Source organism: Pantherophis guttatus, chromosome 5 (genome assembly GCF_059756535.1).
Source record: "Pantherophis guttatus breed Tessera chromosome 5, ASM5975653v1, whole genome shotgun sequence".
In the NCBI taxonomy this organism is placed as follows: Eukaryota; Metazoa; Chordata; class Lepidosauria; order Squamata; family Colubridae; genus Pantherophis; species Pantherophis guttatus.
Genome location: NC_142067.1, coordinates 68,150,096 through 68,169,344, shown reverse-complemented (window position 1 = coordinate 68,169,344; position 19,249 = coordinate 68,150,096). Strand labels below are relative to the sequence as shown.

The 19,249-nt window shown below is 42.5% G+C and overlaps 1 protein-coding gene and 1 pseudogene across 5 annotated transcripts in view; one reads left to right on the top strand and one right to left on the bottom strand.

The window, feature by feature from the left end:
* Positions 1-19,249, bottom strand: part of DMD (dystrophin) — a 2,041,544-nt gene that overhangs the window by 167,084 nt on the left and 1,855,211 nt on the right. The gene's annotated exons all lie outside the window — the stretch shown is intronic.
* On the top strand, positions 663-6,539 carry LOC148113439 (uncharacterized; annotated as a pseudogene).

Sequence of the window (19,249 nt, the reverse complement as noted above, 5' to 3'; positions counted from 1 at the left end):
CTACAGAACTTTATTGGACCCCACCCGGATACCAGTTCCATTTGGTCTTCTTAGTGGATGTATTTGGTGGCTGAACTAATTGCACTGCGAGATGCCCCCCTCTCGCAGATGTGGCCCTCCACATTATCGAGGGCCTACCTCGACAACGGATTTTGGGACCCGGAGAGGTGGCATGTGAAAAAGAGGGGGTTGAGGGGTTTTTAAAAAAAGGTAGCAGGGACGCTTTTAAGGGGACCCGGGAGGGGGGAGGGGGCTGTAGAGATGGACCGGGGGGGTCCATATAGCCACTGTGCGGGGTGGTGGGTTGAATGGGTGCAGCAGAGGAGGGGAGAAGGGTAATCTGACCGGGGCGCCGGGGGGCGAAAGGAAGGGCAGTTCCATCAAAGTGATGTGGGAGGTATGGCGGGTGCAGGGGGCCATATCAGGTTCAGGGGGCGCGCACGCGCTGTCTTCGAGCAATTGTGCACTCCAGCCCCCATAGCGTGGCTCGTGTCCTGGATTGCACAGAGTCTCAGGCCTGGGTCCTCGACTGATGTTATGTAATGCCAGGTCGGTAATTAACAAAGTCCCCTCATTTGTGATCTTATTGTGGAGGGGGGTGTAGACCTGGATGGGATTACGGAGACCTGGTTGGGCCAGGAGGGGAGGTTCCCCTCGTTGAAATGTGCCCTCCAGGCTTCTATGCATTTCATCAGCCGAGGGCCCAGGGGAGGGGTGGGGGAGTAGCGGCAATTATTAGAGAAAGTCTTTGTCCGAGGGAGGCCACTGTTCCTCAGATAGCCGGATGTGAGTCCCTTTTTGTGAAGTGGGGTTGTGGGGTGCAGATGGGTTTGCTGACTATGTACCTGGCTCCCTGCCATGTGGTGGCGACCCTGCCTGAGCTATTCGACGTGATTGCCGGGGTGGCAGTTGATACCCCCAGACTTACTGTTATGGGGGATTTCAACCTGCCATCCATTGGTGAGACGTCAGAGGTGGCTCGGGAGTTCATGGCTTCCATGACGGCCATGGACCTGACCCAGTTAGTGCAAGGCCCCACTCACACAGGGGGACACATTCTGGACTTGATTTTTATCTCTGGTCAGTGGCTGAATGATCTTGGTAGAGGGGACCTAGACATTAAACCCTTGTCATGGACAGATCATTCGCTCCTTCGCTTGGACTTTCAAGCCGCTTCCCCCCACCTCAGGGAGACGGAACTGACCAGATGGTTCCGTCCCAGGCACCTGATGGATCCCGAAAGGTTCCAGATGGAGCTTGGGCCGTTTCCTGAGACTCTGGCACACGACTCGACTGAAGACCTGGTGGCCGCTTGGGATAGTGCGGCCACAGGGGCTTTGGACTGCGTCGTGCCTTTGCGGCCTCTGACCCAATGCCGATCTCAATTGGCTCCTTGGTTCTCTGAGGAGCTGAGAGAGATGAAGCGTCGGAAAAGACGCCTAGAGAGTGTTTGGAGGACTAGTCAATCCGAATCTGATCGGACACAGGTGAGGTCTTATATCAAGACCTACCTAGTGGCAATAAAAGCGGCAAAATCTAACTATTTTTCCGCTCTTATCGCATCTGCAGAGAACCGCCCAGCCGCTCTGTTTAGGGTGACCCACTCCCTCCTTCGGGTGGAAGTGCGGGAAGATCCCTTGCAGGGTCGAGCTGAGGATTTTGTGCAATTCCTGCATGATAAAGTCGCTCAGATTCGGGAAGGCTTGGACTCCGACTGGGTGAGTCCGGGGAGGGAGACGGGGATGAGTCTTGAGAATATTATCTGGGAAGAGTTTGACCCTGTGGCTCCCGAGGACATGGACAGGATTCTGGGTGGGCTTAGTGCTGCCACATGTTTATTGGACCCATGTCCCTCCTGGTTGGTACTGGCCTCCCGGGAGGTTACATAAGGCTGGCTCCAGGGGATTATAAATGCTTCTTTGAGTAAGGGTGCCTTTCCCGCCACCTTGAAAGAGGCGGTGGTGAGGCCCCTCCTCATGAAGCCATCCATGGACCCGGCTGTGTTAGCAAATTACCGTCCGGTCTCCAACCTTCGCTTTGTGGCAAAGGTTGTCGAGAGTGTGGTGGCATGACAACTACCCCGGTACCTGGAGGAAGCTGTCTATCTGGACCCGTACCAGTCGGGCTTCAGGCGGGGGTACAGTACAGAAACGGCCTTGGTCGCGTTGGTTGATGATATCTGGAGGGCTAGGGACAGGGGTTGCTCCTCTGTCCTGGTCCTATTAGATCTCTCAGCGGCTTTTGATATCATCGACCATGGTATCATGCTGCGCCGGCTGGAGGGGTTGGGAGTGGGAGGCACCATTCTATGGTGGTTCTTCTCTTATCTCTCTGACCGGTCGCACTCTGTGTTGGCTGGGGGGCAGAGGTCAACCTCGAGGCGCCTTGTTGTGGGGTGCCACAAGGGTCGGTCTTCTCGCCTCTCCTGTTCAACATTTATGTGAAGCCGCTGGGTGAGATCATCCGTGGATCTGGGGTGCGATGCCATCTGTACGCTGATGATACTCAGCTGTACATTTCCACCCCAGACCACCCCAACGATGCCCTTGAAGTGATGTCCCGGTGCCTGGAGGCTGTGCGGGTCTGGATGGGGAGGAACAGGCTTCGACTCAACCCTTCCAAGACCGAGTGGCTGTGGATGCCGGCGTCCCGATATAGCCAGCTGGTGCCATCGCTGGCTATTGGGGGCGAGTCATTGGCCCCCACAGAGAGGGCTCGTAACTTGGATGTCCTCCTGGAAGCACGGCTGTCTTTAGAAGAGCATATGATGGCCGTGGCCAGGGGGGCTTTCTATCAGGTTCGCCTGATACGCCAGTTGCGTCCCTTTCTGGATCGGGACTCCCTATACACAGTCACTCATGCCCTCGCCACCTCTCACCTGGACTACTGCAATGCTCTCTACATGGGGCTCCCCTTGAGGAGCACTCGGAAGCTCCAGCTGGTCCAGAATGCGGTCACGTGGGTAATTATGGGGGCGACATGGCGCTCCCATGTGACACCTTGCCTGCGCAAGCTGCACTGGTTTCCAGTGGTCTTCCAGGTGCGCTTCAAGGTATTGGTTCTCACCTTTAAAGCGCTCCATGGCTCAGGGCCCGGTTATTTACAAGACCACCTTCTGCCACCGATAACCTCCCACCGGCCAATTCGCTCCCACAGAGAGGGCCTCTTCAGGGTGCCGTTGGTCAAGCAATGTCGACTGACGACCCCCAGGGGGAGAGCCTTCTCTGTGGGGGCACCCGCCCTCTGGAACGAGCTATCCCCAGGAATACGACTGATCCCGGACCTCCGGACCTTCCGTCGAGCTTTGAAGACCTTCCTATTTCAGCAAGCTGGGCTGGCTTAAAATTTTAATGGGTTATTTTAAGGGTAATGGGTTTTAATTTTGGGGAAGCCAATTCGATTTAATTCTGTTTTTAAATTATTTTAAATTTTATATTGCATGTATTTTAATTTTGGCTGTTCACTGCCCTGAGTCCTTTGGGAGAAGGGCGGTATACAAATTTAAACAATAAATAAATAAATAAATAAATAAATAAATAAATAAATAAATAAATAAATAAATAAATAAATAAATAAATAAATAAATAAGCAAGCAAGCCTTGGTGGTGCAGCAGACTAAATGCTGTTAAGTGCTAGCACTTAGCTGCCAGCTGCCTGCAATTAGTGCGAATTCAAAACTCACCAGGCTCAAGGTTGACTCAGCCTTCCATCCTTTCGAGGTAGGTAAATTGAGGACCCAGATTGTGGGGGCAATAAGCCAGTTTTGTATAGAACAACACCGCTTGGGGGGGCCGAAAGCCCTAATAAGCAGGTATATACATAAAAGTATGCAGGCTATCGCTATAATGCATTGTAAGCTGCCCTGAGTCTACGGAGAAGGGTGGCATATAAATTGGACTAATAAATAAATAAATAAATAAATGTTGTCTCCAGAAGTTGTGAGTGCTCCATAACTGGAGGTTTTTAAGAAAAGATTAATTAATTATTTGTCTGAAATGCTGAGGTTTTCTGCTTGAGCAGGGGGTTGGAGTAGTAGACCTCCAAGGTCCCTTCCAACTCTGTTCTGTTCTGTTCTATTCTGAGTATACCAAAAAAGAGGTCTGAGATTCTGATACTGTGCATAATCTTCTTTCTCCAGTAACAAAAAAGGCATTGTATTCAATTAGATTCGCAGCAGGTGAAAACCCCAATTAGTGTATACATTCCGTGGCTTTCTTTTTTCTTACACCCACACACCACCTTTTAAAAAATACTGAAAGAGAAATCTGAAACGTTTCACAATTCAAAGCACATTAACTGTTTGATCTGCAGATCAAAACATCAGTTGCACAACACTGATGTTTTCTTTTTTAATATATTGGAGAAATGGAAACCAATTATTTTGGGCTGTCTTCAGAATTTCACAATAGGAAACCAAATCTATAAAATTCCTGTACTAAGCTTTTCCTGTATGTTGTCTCCTTTATGCTGACAAAACTATTCTAAAATCATATAACTGTTTCTATACTCTTTTTAAATTAATAGCTGAATAGCAATGATGAGAGGCAATTCAGCAAAATAATAAATGTGTATTAATCCATAAGGAATAACATGTTCAGCCTAAGGATCTGTGTAGTTTGTCCAATTTATGTGATGTAGATGACCCATCTAAGTTTAATGTCCTAGGTAATACTTGGATCAGAACTCATCTTAGAGCCTAGTTATTTGATTCTAGAACTTAAAGAACATCTCAACACAATATTTCATTGACTATAGTAGCATACTTGTACATATGCAGGTAGTCCTTGGTTAACAACAATTCATTCAGTGACATTTCAAAGTTACGACCACTCGGTTACAAAGGACAGTCAGAACTCAAGTTGTGGCCATTGCAGCATCTAGGGGGTGGGGTTCTACCGGTTCGGACCAGCTCGGGCAAACCAGCTAGGAGCAAACTGGTTCACCCTGACGATCAGATGGGCCCACCTACCCGCCTGTTTTCTTACCTTTATCTTCTCAGCTGATTCGCGCGGCAGAGCAGATTGCCGTGCCTCAGCTGTGTTTCTCCTCCGAAGAAACACGGAAGTGAAGATTTCTTCAAACTACGCACACGCATGCAGCACAAAGCGCACGATCACCGAACCAGTTGTTAAACCGGGAGGATCTCACCACTGGCAGCATCCCCAGTTTATGTGCTCATGATCCAGATGCTTACAATTGGCTTGCAGTTACACCAATTGCAGCATTCTGCAGTCACCATTTCACTGTCAGTTTCTGACAAGCAAAATCAATTGGAAGCTGACAGGAAGTTGCAAATTGTGATCACACAATGTCACACTCAATAACCATGTGAGACTTGCTTAATGACCTCAGCTAGAACTGCCAGAATTGCCACTGTAAATTGGCACAGTCATGTGCCATCACATTTAATGACTGTGTTGCTTAATAATGTGAACTTACCACTGTTAACCAAGGATAACCTATTTTTCTATGCAAACTATAGACATAAATCGCAGCATAGAAGTGTTTGTCATTTTTTTCCCAACACTGGTACAACTTCTGCTTTCTTTATCTCTGCCTATATATGTAAGCTATGACATCACATATTATGCAGATTAATTCCAACAATTTGGAGAAGTCTGGGACCGGAATAAAAGATAAACCCTTTGTATCACCATGCTATCACAATCCTGTTATCAGAAATAGATCCTACAGAATTTAGTTACACTTACTCTTAGATGAGTGTAAGTGTAGCAAGATTGCAGCCGTGCTAACTCAGAATGTGGTCAAATAATATCTTGATTCTCTTTGACTAATTAAATATTTTTTCTATTTATCTTAACTCTTCCCAATGCAGAGATAATCAAAATTGATTTTTTATCATTATCTCTCAGGAAGAAATCACTTTTTCTTGTTTGGTTCTCTTTTATAACAGTGTAATACTTTATGGGTTTTTTTTGCTTCATCTTTGTGCTCTCTTTCATTTGACTGATGGGGCCTTGGTGAGACTGTTTGTCTTGTCCATTTTATGACAACACCTATCAACTTCCTCATGCTTCTTCTAGGTCTCCTTACTCATAGTTAAGCAGGATAGGATTCTTGGCAGAGTCAAGAATCTGTGAAATTTTGTTCTCCATCTATTAGTGGGTTCCAGTAGTTTGGCATATTGATTTTAAATGTATTTCCAAACAGAGGATTTCTGATTATTTCTGATTTTTTTTTTCAAAAGACTATATATGATTTAAAACCCAGAGCAAATAGCTGTAAAGGAGAAAATACATCCACAACATTTTGTAGAGCAAGAGTGCAGTTTTTCTATAAGTCACAGAGGGAAAAAAGTATTTTGTCTTTCGGATTCAGGCTCTTTACACCAGCTTTCGTTTTATGTTTCAAATCAGTTCTGCGTCTATTAGGGCTTGAAAAGTCCCCTGGGTTCCTATTTTTGGGGCTGTGAGGTGTATTGGGAAAACGAAAGGGTGGACCAGTTCACTCACTATTGGGTCATTTTCACCCTTGCCCTTGCTGTCGTAGGAATCCAGCAACTGGTTGTCATTGCCTGAGGGTCCCCCCACCCCCGCTTGGCTGGGTGGGGAGGGACCTCTGCAGCCTGGAGGGCTTTCCGGGACATGTCAGTGGCACACCTGGGGCCTTGTTCTGGCCATGCCCTGGGTGACGGCTCTGGCTTTGGTTTCGGGACTGTGGTCATGCATGCTGATGCCATGTGGCCTATCCCCCCACATCTGTAGCATTTAAGCAGACTTTGTGGGAGAGTTGGTTTTGGGGCCAGCTGCAGTGCTGTGGCTCCCCATCGGCTGGGTAGTCTCTGGTCTGGTTGACCACTCTCTTTGGTGTCTGGTTGCTTTCTCATATCATTGGCATGCAATCTACTGTCAACTTTTATGGATACTCAGAACCACTCAGAGAGCTGGTTCGGGATGTCCCAGTAAGCGGTTACTGGACAATTTGCTTGTCCAGGTTTGTTCCAGGGGTGAAATGCTCCCAGTTCAGACCGGATCACCCGATCCGGTAACGATGGAGGCTGGTGGTTCAGAGAACTGGTAGCAAAAATCCCTGCTCCCCCCCCCATGCCCAGCTGAGCCGTACAATCATCAGAGGCTTTTCTTTAACTTTTAAAAGCATTTTTTCTACAACCTCTTCTGCCGAAAAAAATGCTTTTAAAAGTAAAAAAAAAAAAGCCTCTGATGATTGCGCGGCTCAGCTGGGATCGGCAGAGGCATTTAAAAGAAAAAAACCCTTTTTTCTTTTAAATGCCTCTGACCCTCCCAGCTGAGTTGCCTGATCGGGCAACTCAGCTTGGAGGATCAGAGGCATTTAAAAGGGGAAAAAGGGGGTTCTTTTAAATGCCTCTGCCGATCAGGCAACTCAGCTGGGATCAGCAGAGGCATTTAAAAGAAAAAAAACCCTTTTTTTCTTTTTTGCTGAAGGGGTAGAAAAAATGGTTTTAAAAGTTTTTAAAAAATTGGCCACGCCTATCCAGTCACATTACCCCCCCCCCAACCAAGCCACGTCCACAGAACCGTAGTAACAAATTTTAGATTTCACCACTGGCTTGTTCTGAAAAAGTGCACTAGCAACCACTCTGGTAAGGGGGTAGCCTTCCAATGACTCTCCTAAATTTGTGGAGGTGCTCTTTAATGGGGCGGCCCCTCTGCTTTAGATAGCTGAGCTCATTTTCTGCATATGGGTCTTCATCCACCTCCTCAAATCTGGCCTCTAGCAGTCGTAGGAAGGCATCTGTGTCTTGCAGTTGGGGGGCTCTCCTCTTGTGGAGGGCTGTTAGCCATTCTCTTGCTTTCCCCTCTAGCCCCTCTGCGATGGTATTCACCATGGCTCTGGGGAATGGGTAGAGGTGTCCATAACATTCTAGGTGGATCTCAGCTGAGTCAAGGAACAGAGCTAGCTGGTCTGAGTCCCCATCAAACTTTCCTCTGAACTGGGGTGATTCATTCAACACTGCTCCTCTCTCCCCCTGTTGACCTCTGTATGATTGTATTTGATGTGGTTGGCCATCTTCCTCAGCTCTAGTTCGGGGGGGGGCTGTCTACCCTGGCGGCTTGCCTGCTGTATGGAGGAGGCACTGGCTGCAGCCTCAGGCTCCTTCTGGTGGGTGGAGAAGGGGGGCTGCATTCCCGTCTGCGTCTCCTCACTTCAAAGGGCTCAGCTGTAACTTCCCTCTCTTTTGGGCAGCATGACAGCCCCTCATCACAAAGGGTGGCCTGGTCAAATTCCTCCCTCAGCTGCTTTATGGATCTCCCCAGGGGTTCCATCAGGGTCTTTGGAAGCCTGGCCTATGCCCAGTCCCACATCCATTCCACTCTTCCTAGCTCACTCAGGGGCCTTCCCCACTTCTGGGCATTATTTATTTATTTTTATTTTTTTTATTTTATCAGATTTCTATACCGCCCTTCTCCTTTCGGACTCAGGGCGGTGAACAGCCAAAGTAAAACATTTGTACACAAAGTTAAAATAGATTTAAAATAATTAAATAACTTTGGCCCATAATTTAAAACATTTCAATTTAAAACCAATTTCAAATTTTAAAAACCCACCATAAAATCAGGACAGCCTGGCTAACTGAAAGAAATAGGTTTTAAGGGCCCGACGAAAAGTCTGTAGGTCTGGGATCACTCGTATCTCTGGGGGTAGATTGTTCCAGAGGATAGGTGCCACCACAGAGAAGGCTCTCCCCCTGGGGGCACCCTGAGGAGGCCCTCTCTGTGGGAGCGAACTGGCCGGTGGGAGGCAGTTGGTGGTAGAAGAAGGTCCCGTAAGTACCCCGGCCCTAAGCCATGGAGTGCTTTAAAGGTGATCACCAACACCTTGAAGCGCACCCAGAAGACCACCAGAAGCCAATGCAGCTCGCGCAGGAGAGGAGTCACATGGGAGTGCCCAGTCGCTCCTATAATCCCCCGCGTGGCCACATTCTGCACCAGTTGGAGCCTCCGGGTGCACCCCAAGGGGAGCCCCATGTAGAGAGCGTTACAATAGTCCAGATGAGAAATGACGAGTGCTTGAGTGACCGTGCGTAGGAATCCCGATCCAGAAAGGGGCACAACTGGCGTATCAGGCGAACCTGATAGAAAGCCCCCCTGGCCACGGCCGTCATATGCTCTTCTAAAGACAGCTGTGTGTCCAGGAGGACGCCCAATTTGCGAGCCCATTCCGTGGAGGCCAATGATTCGCCCCAATAACCAGCGATGGCGCCAGCTGGCTATACCGGGACGCCGGCAGCCACAGCCACAGCCACTCGGTCTTGGAAGGGTTGAGTTGAAGCCTGTTTCTCCCCCATGGATGATCTCACCCAGCGGCTTCACATAAATGTTGAAAAGGTGGGGCGAGAGGACCGACCCTTGTGGCACCCCACAAACAAGGCGCCTCGGGGTCGATCGCTGCCCCCCTGTCAACACAGATTGCGACCGGTCGGAGAGATAGGAGGAGAACCACCACAAGACGGTGCGCCCCCCACTCCCTGTACCTCCAACCGGCGCAACATGATACCATGGTCGATGGTATCAAAAGCCCCTGAGAGATCTAACAGGACCAGGATAGAGGAATAACCCCTACCCCGAGCCCTCCAGAGATCATCCACCAACGCGACCAATGCCGTTTCCGTGCTGTACCCAGGTCTGAAACTGGACTGGAGCGGATCTAAATAGACAGCTTCATCCAGGTACTGGGGAAGCTGTCGCGCCACCACACTCTCAACAACCTTCGCAATAAAACGAAGGTTGGAAATTGGACGATAGTTAACCAAAACAGCCAGGTCCAGGGAGGGCTTCTTGAGGAGGGGCCTCACAACTGCCTCTTTTAAGGTGGCTGGCAGGACGCCCTCACTCAAAGAAGCGTTAATAATCCCCTGGAGCCAGCCTCTTGGAACCACCTAAGAAGGGAGAGCCGAAAGTACAACGACTGACCCGATCAACTCATAAACTTCAAGAACAACAATCAAAAAGGCAACAATCTCAAAATTTATCTCAAGAAGTTCAAAAAACAGAAGCAGTGGGGGGAGGCTAGGCCGAAGAGTAAGGTGGAGGAGGAGCTTCAGCTGATGCTCACAAGGCTTCGAAAGGCTAAAGATGGCAACTAAATTCCTATCTTGGAATGTCAATGGCCTAAATTCACCACAAAAAAGAAACAAATTATTTCACTACTTGAAACAATTTAATAATAACGTTATTTGCTTGCAAGAAACACATATCAGATTATCAGATCAAAAATATTTGATAAATTCAAGATTAGGTACACATTTTGTGGCATCAGCGCCAGAGAAGAAAAATGGACTAGTCATATATGTAAGGAAAGGACTATCAGCTAATTTAATTGAGGCAGATGATCAAGGAAGATATGGCAACTACCTTACAATATGCTAAACATAATACATTTTGTAATGCCAATAAACCAGGTAGGTGGTTGGCCTACATGCTGAGGAAGAAACAGAAATCACGAGTCATTAGTAAGATAAGGTAAGGAAGTTTACCAACAGAAAATGATTAAAAAGGCTTTTTTGGAATTTTATACAAAGTAATATGCTAGTGACTCAATACAAGGTATAGATATAGATAGATATTTAAAGGAAGGGAATATTTCGGAATTAACGTTGGAACAGAGGGAAGGATTGAATCAACCAATAACTTCTGAGGAGATCATTGCGGCAATTAAGCAGTTAAAAACAGGGAAAGCTCCAGGAACAGATGGATTAACAGCTGCTTATTATAAGAATTTACAGCTTGAAATGGTAGAACCGCTTAGAGCTCTATTTTGTAAAATTCAATTAGGGGGAGGAGTTCCACCCTCTTGGAGAACAGCTTTTGTTTCATTGATTCCAAAGGAAGATCAAAACTGTATCAAACCTGAAAATTTTAGGCCAATTTCACTTTTGAATACTGATTATAAAATTTTTGCTAAGATATTAGTGAATAGATTAATGCCAGTTATGCAACAAGCAATTCATAATGACCAATCAGGTTTTATAAAAGGGAGGCAGATGAAATATAATGTTAGACAAATTATTAATTTATTGGAATATTTGGAAAAAAATAACCAGGTCCCTGCAACGTTCATATTTTTGGATGCAGAGAAAGCATTTGATTGACTGAATTGGCAATTTTTGGTTAAGATAATAGAAAAAATTTCATACATTCAATTAGAGCAATATATCAGGAACAAACAGCACAAACAATAGTTAATGGAGGCCTAACAAAAGCCTTTAAAATTGAGAAAGGTACAAGGCAGGGTTGTCCCTTGTCGCCATTGTTGTTTATTCTAACTTTAGAAGTGTCACGAGTGTTTCCAGGATTACTGTGGCTACCTGCCTACTCACAAACAGTATGGTTTCAATCAAACCATCTCCTGTTGGCAATTACCTGCAAGCCTTCCCCGCCCTAGTTAATTGCAGGTTAACTCCCCATATAAGCAAGGACCTTTTGCTTGCTACTCGGGCCTAGACTCCTGGTTTAGGCCTAAATGCACAGCTCCTGCAAGAAGCTCAGTGCAACGCCGCAAATGGGAGAAGAATGCAGATAAGGACTCCAGATGCCGTTGCAGAGAAACTCCCATGGATGCTTGCCTTTTGCTGTTTTGTAGCACGCAAGCTATCATCGGGACTGCTGTTGCTGGACCTTTTTCCTCCCACAAGCTTCAAGCAATGTTTGCTGTTTGAACTGTTTTTACTTCAGGTGACTTTTAGTTGTGAAGTTTGTGCTGCCCCCACTTTGATTGCCTTGATGATGTATCGATGCCGAAGCTGCTTACCTTCATGCTAGCTTTATTCTCTTGTGAACTGTTTCGGTATTGTGGAGAGGAATCTAGGGAGATAGCCTTGCTTCACATACCCAGATAAGACTTTGTTTTTTAATGTGCTTTCTTAAAGACATAGTACTTTTTAAATGTTTTAAAGTAAATTATATTTTTACACAAGACGCCTCTGTCAGATTTATTTCAGTCTCAGTGTGTTTACTCATGAGCTGGTTCATGGTCTGGGGTACCCCTCAACCCCATTTCATAACAAGAAGTTTTGTTGAATAAGTTACGTGACTCTGATAAAATAAAAGGAATTGTAATTAGACAGCAGGATTATAGATTAAGAGCGTTTGCAGATGACCTGGTTGTTACTTTATCTCAACCTATAGAGGCGGCTCCCTATATGCTGGACATAATAGCTCAATACAGTAAAGTATCTGGATTTAAAATAAATCTACATAAGACAAAGATGATAACTAAAAATATGTCCATAACTCAAAGAGAAGATTTACGGAGATTAACGGGGTTTGAAATAGTTAACAAAGTTAAGTATCTAGGAGTATATATTACAGCCTCAAACATGAAATTGTTTAAAAATAATTATGAAGCTCTTTGGCAAAAAGTACAGAAAGAAATGGAAAATTGGAAAAAGTTACAACTATCATTACTGGGAAGGATAGCAGCAATAAAAATGAATGTACTACCTAGGTTTTTATTTTTGTTTCAAATGATACCAGTGCTTAAGAAAGATGGAAATTTGATGGAATGGCAGAAAGGGTAATATGTATTATACTTTCATCTGGGTTGGGAAGAAACCAAGAGTGAAACTGAAAATTATACAGGATATACGTGAGAGAGGAGGTCTTAAAATGCCTAACTTAAGATTTTATTATGAAGCAGCTGCTTTATCACAAATCAGTGATTGGTTTAACTTAACTGAAGAAAGAATGTTAAATATAGAAGGTTATGATTTGTTATATGGATGGCATGCTTATCTGTTATATGAGAAAAAAGTGGGGACTTCCGGTTTTTGCTAGCTCCGGTGAAGATAGTGCCTTTTTAAGGACCGCCAGCCCCGCCGTTTGTAGAGCCGCTTCGATTGTGAGAAGCGGCTTGAAAACTCCAGAATCTGCAGGATTTGAAGGAGAGAGCAAGCAAGGCGCAGGTTGAGCCCCTGTGAGCCCCCAGAAGTTTGCTATTGGAGGGGAAACAGGCGCGGCTCCCTTTCAACTTGCGAAGACTCCGAGCGGCGTGGGACGACTCTGCTTTTTGCAGAGCAAGCCGGCAGCAGCAAACACGAAAATTGAATGAAACTAACTTTACCAACTAAAAGAAAACCTGAATCCTCAAACCAAGGAACTGCAAGTATTCTTTCTCTTTGTGATTTCCCGATTTTACTAAAAAATAACACGAGCGGAAGCGGCTTGAAAAGATGGCGCCGCTCCAGCGTTAACAAGTTAACAAGCTGAAAGGGAGAGTGATTTCCTAAAGCTATTCCAACAAGTTACATTGTTGCGCTGTTTGTAGCAAGCACAGGAGAAGAGGGGGGGAAAATCCCTTTTTAAACAAGTTGATCTTACAGTCTAATTCTACTTCTAATTTGCCTAAAAACTGGGGGATTTTTTTAGAGGACTTTGTGGTGTTGGAAAAGGAAAAAGGATTTCTCTTTTTAGAAAATCTAACCTACGTGGCAAAATGGCTTCTAAAAAACAGGAAAGCAAGGCAGCAGGGGGGGATCCCCCACACATAAACCTGAAGAGCAGTTTGACTTTGAAAATTTTAAAAAATTTATTACTCAGGCTTTGGATGACAATTTTCAAAAATCTCAACAGGAAATGGATGATAAATTTCAAAAATCTCAACAGGAAATGGATGATAAATTTCAAAAATCTCAACAAGAAATTAAGCAGGAAATTAGTGAAGTGAAAAAATTGGTGAAAGAGAATTATGATAAGGTGACTGATAAATTATCAAATGTGGTTTCTGGCTTGTCAGAAATTATTATTAAAGTGGACTCTAAATTGGAAGATTTTAAATCAGAAGTCAATGTCAAAATAAAGGATACTGATTTTAAAATTGCTGATGTGGATAATAAAATGCAGAGAGTTGAAGACGAGATTACGATGATGCAATTCCGGTCCATGGAATTTGCTATAAGAATTAGAGGTATCAAGGAGAGTGACCAGCAAGATTTGAGACAGGTTTGTGCTGATGCCTTGGCTGTGTTGTTAAAAATTAATTCTGATGAGATTTTTTACAAAATAGACAAAATTAACAGAGTGAATTCGTGGGTGGCCAGACAAAGACAATTACCAAGAGATGTGGTGATATATTTTACAGACAGAAGAATGAGAAATGATATTTTGCAAAAATCTTTTCTTTCCTCTGTGCAAGTGGAGGGAACTCAAGTTGGAATTTATAAAGAATTACCTCCAAAGATGCTGAAAGATAGAAAAGACTTTGTTTTTTTAGTAAAGGAATTAAATAAATTAGAGATACCATTTCGGTGGGATGCCCCAATGGGTATAATTTTGAAGTATCATGGGGAAAGATATCGACTGAATACTGTTGAAAAGGCGGAACATTTTTACCATACTGTTTTTAAGGAGAGATCACCATCTCCACGTTCATCTACTATATTGGAGATAAAGGAGAGTGATAAGGAGAAGCAACCCCAGCAAGAGTTGGAAGCGCAGCTTAAGCAGGCTGAATTAGATCCAATAGAAGCACAGGGTGCTACAGGAGGTTTTCTGGAGGAGCCCCTGTTAGAATCCTCTCCAATTTTGACTACAAGAGATGTGGCTTTGGATCTAGCTCATATGGCTGAAGCTAAAGACCAGCGAATAACTCGTGCGGTTTCAAAACAACTCAAAGAAAAACAACTGCAAGAAAGAGCTAAGGCATAACAATATAAAAAAGGAGCTAAGAGTACTACAGAACACAGTGAAGCCATGGGGAGAGCAAAGTCGGTGGCCTCGGAAGACATCCGGCAATTCTGCTCGTCGCTTCAAAAAAGTATGCATGATGGTTAAGTTTTTGTTATGGAATGTGAATGGACTGAACTCACCACAGAAAAGAAAGAAAATATTTACATATTTGCAACAATTTAATAATGATATAATTTGTCTACAAGAAACTCATATTAGAACGCAAGATCAAAAATATTTGATAAACTCCAAATTAGGATCACACTTTATAGCTTCAAATTTGGAAAAAAAGAATGGTGTGGTTATTTATATAAACAAAAGATTATCAGCTAAAATTATAGAAGTGGATGAAGGTGGTAGGTTTGTAGCAATTGAACTGCATACTGTACATGGTCAAATTCTTGTGATTGGAATTTATGCTCCCAACCAACAACAGGATCACTTTTATAAAACTCTGCATACTAAAATATTGCAGTGGGATTATAGATCTATTGTGATTATGGGAGACTGGAATGGAATAATTGATTCTAAACTAGATAAAAAAAGTCTGGCGAAGTATAGGATTAGACTACCACAAACTTTTTTTGACATGAAAGAAGATTTGGAATTAAAAGATGTTTGGAGAATACACAATTCAAAAGACTTTGACTATACTTTTTTTTCTGATAGACACAGATCCTTTTCAAGGATTGATTTTATTTTATTATCAAATGATTTACTTGTTAAAACAAGAAGAACCAAAATCTTTCCAAGAATCTTATCTGATCACAGCTCAGTATGGATAGAAATTGAGATTGGAAAAATTGAGAGAAGATCATGGAGATTAAATGAAAATTTATTTAGATATGAAAAAAATATAATAGATCTTAAGAAAGAATGAAAGATGAAAGAATTTTTTGAAATTAACTTGAACAAGGGTACCCCTATTGAAATTGTCTGGGATGCAAGTAAAGCGTATATGAGAGGGGTACTCATTCATATGAATTCTAAACATAAACTGAATAGACAAAAGAAAAGATTAGAAATTGAAGCAGAAATAAAGAAAAAAGAACAGTTACTTATCAAAAATCCAGCAGATGAAAGAATACGTGGAGCTATAAAACTTTTGAAAGATCAATTCCAAATGCTTATGGCGGATCAAGTTGCAACAAACTTACAATACGCAAAGCATAATACATTCTGTAATGCCAACAAACCGGGCAGATGGCTGGCTTATACATTAAGGAAGAAACAGAGTATGCGGACTATCGACTGTATTGATACTGGAGGGAAAGAAATTTATCAACAAAAATTAATTAAAGAAGCTTTTGTAGATTATTATACTAAACTATATGCTAAAGATGATATACAGAATGGACTTATAGAAAAATATTTAGAAAATAAAAGAGTTACAAAAGTTACTAATCAACAAAAGGAAAGAATGAATCACCCTATAACAGTGGAGGAAATAATTGCAGCAATTAAACAACTGAAAACTGCCAAAGCTCCGGGAACAAACGGTCTGACTGCAGTGTATTATAAAACTTTGCAAGCAGAAATGGTGGAACAACTTAGAGACTTATTTTGTAATATACAACAAGGGGGTAAAATACCCCCATCATGGAAAACAGCTTATATTTCTTTGATACCAAAAGAGCAAGCAGGTCCTAAAAAACTGGAGAATTATAGACCAATATCTCTTCTGAATAATGATTATAAAATTTATGCAAAAGTACTAGCCAACAGGTTGATGCCAGTAATTCAAAAGGTGATTCATGATGATCAAGCGGGATTTATAGAGGGTAGATATATGAAGGACAATGTTAGGCAAGTTATAGATATATTGGAATATCTTGAGAAGAATAAACAGATCCCTGCAGTGCTGGTTTTTTTGGATGTGGAGAAGGCCTTTGATAGAGTGGATTGGAATTTTCTATTAAAGACTTTGAAAAAGATGGACTTTGGGGATCAATTTATACAAGCGGTATCAGCAATCTACCAAGAGCAAAAGGCACAGATTATTATTAATGGAAATTTAACAACAGATTTTAATATTGAGAAAGGAACAAGACAAGGTTGTCCCTTATCCCCTTTGTTATTTATTTTAACACTAGAAGTCTTGTTGAATACAATACGGGACTCGAACAGCTTGAAAGGTATAAGGCAAGAGGATTATAGACTAAGGGCATTTGCAGATGACCTGGTTGTTACCCTTTCACAGCCAATGGAATCAATAATCCAGATGAAAGACATTATAAAAGATTATGGTACAGTATCAGGATTTAGACTGAACCAGAAAAAAACTAAGATGATAGTTAAAAATATGACACAAGATCGAAAACATGAACTTGAAAGGATGGCAGGTTTTGAGATTGTACCAAAGGTTAAATATCTAGGAATTCAGGTGGCAGAATCAAATATGAAATTATTTCAAAACAATTATGAGGTGTTATGGCGAGATGTTCGAAAAGATATGGAGACTTGGAAAAAGCTGCAGCTCTCGCTACTTGGAAGAATAGCAGCAGTTAAGATGAACATTTTGCCAAGATTTCTTTTTCTGTTTCAAATGATTCCGGTGCTTAAAAGTGATAAACAACTGAAAGAATGGCAAAGTGGAGTGAATAAGTTTGTTTGGAATGAGAAAAAACCGAGAGTGAAACTAAAAATTATGCAAGATGCTCCAGAGAGGGGAGGCCTTAAACTTCCAAACCTACAGATATATTATGAAGCAGCAGCTTTGACTCAAGCAAGCGATTGGTTTGGAAGGAAAAAGACTGGAATATTGAACATAGAAAGCTTTGACCTGGATCTTGGTTGGCATGCTTACTTATTTTATGAAAACAAAGTGGATAAAGTGTTCAAAAGCCATATACTTAGAGATTCGCTGATGAGAGTTGGAAGAAGCACCGATTTAAATGGGATTACAAAATACCGTTATGGTTGGATCTTGGTCATATCATGTGGAATACAAATATAATGTCACTCGGGGGGGGTTTATATAAAGAAGTTCTTTTTACAGATGCGGGCAGATGGCAACTAAAGACATTAGAGTCACTGTTGGACGAAGGGATTAACTTAACCTGGTTACAATATAATCAACTTCAACAGAGATGGAAAGAGGACCAAAAAACTGGTATTATGTTGCATGAGGAAGAATTGGTTAGACATATAAAAGAGAAAGGTCCAATGCATATTAAAAGGTTATATAATGTTTTGTTAGAAAGGGATTCAGAAACTGAATTGGTTAAAGATTGTATGATTAAATGGGCACAGAATTTTGCAGAACCAGTAATGTTGGAAACATGGGAGAAAATATGGGTTCAGAATGTTAAATTTATGCAATCGCAGAATTTGAGGGAAAACTTTTATAAAATGTTTTACAGATGGCATTTAGATCCCAAGAAATTATCCTGTATGTATCCTAATGTTCAGCCAAAATGTTGGAGATGTGATAGTCTAGATGCTACATATTATCATGTTTGGTGGAATTGCAAGAAAGTCAAGGCTTTTTGGATAAAAATATGGTGGGTTATGCAGAATGTTTTGAAGAAAAAAATTCAATTTTCTCCACAATTGTTTTTATTGGGTATAGTAAAGGGTTTTACATTGGATGAAACTAAGTTGATATTGTACATGATAACAGCAGCGAGATTATTGATAGGTAAATATTGGAAAAATGAAGCTTTACCCACTATTGAAGAATGGACTTTCAAGATGGCCAGTTTTGCGGAGATGGCGAAGATTTCAGCATATTTAAAAGATCGCTCACAAGAGACTTATGAATGGGAATGGAAAAAATGGATAGATTATGTGCAAAAAAAATACCAAGTTAGGAAGTATCAAATTGTTTTTCATTGAAAGTTATATAGAAATAGAAATGTACGAATTGTGAAGAGAGAAAAAATCATAGGGGGCTTGAGGGGTTCAAGTTTTTATAAAAAAAGGGGGGGATTTTGATGGGATTATATTCTGTGGAAGTCAGAGGGGGAGGGTTAGGGGGGGTTTGGGGGGGTTAGGGTGGGGAGGGAGGGGTGGGTTGGGGGGGGAAAGTGGGGTGAAAATGTAATTGTAAAACTTTTGCAATAAAAAAAAGAGAAAAAAGTGGATAATGTGTTTAAGGGTCATATACTTAGAAATGCGTTGTTGAGGGTTTGGAAAAAGTACCAATATAAGTTAAATTATAAGATACCCATATGGGCAAATCCCAGACATGCAATAGAAAATATAAGTATAGAGCAAAAAACAGAGGTGATTACTTATAAAGAGCTTCTTCTTTTGGAAAGGGGTAAGTTGCAACTGAAACCTTTAGATGAATTAAAAGAAGAAGGGATAATTTATATTTGGTTTCAGTATGGTCAGCTTCAAGCTAGATGGAGGGAAGATCAAAAAATTGGTGTTATGCAAAATGAGGAAAATTTGGTGAAACAGATTAGAGACCAAAGTCAGATGCATATTAAAAGGTTGTATAATGCTTTATTGGAAATAGATTCAGAAACGGAATTGGTTAAGGATTGTATGATAAAATGGGCACAAAACTTTCAGGAACCAGTGATGATGGAAACGTGGGAAAAGATTTGGGTCAGAAAAGTTAAATTTACTCAAGC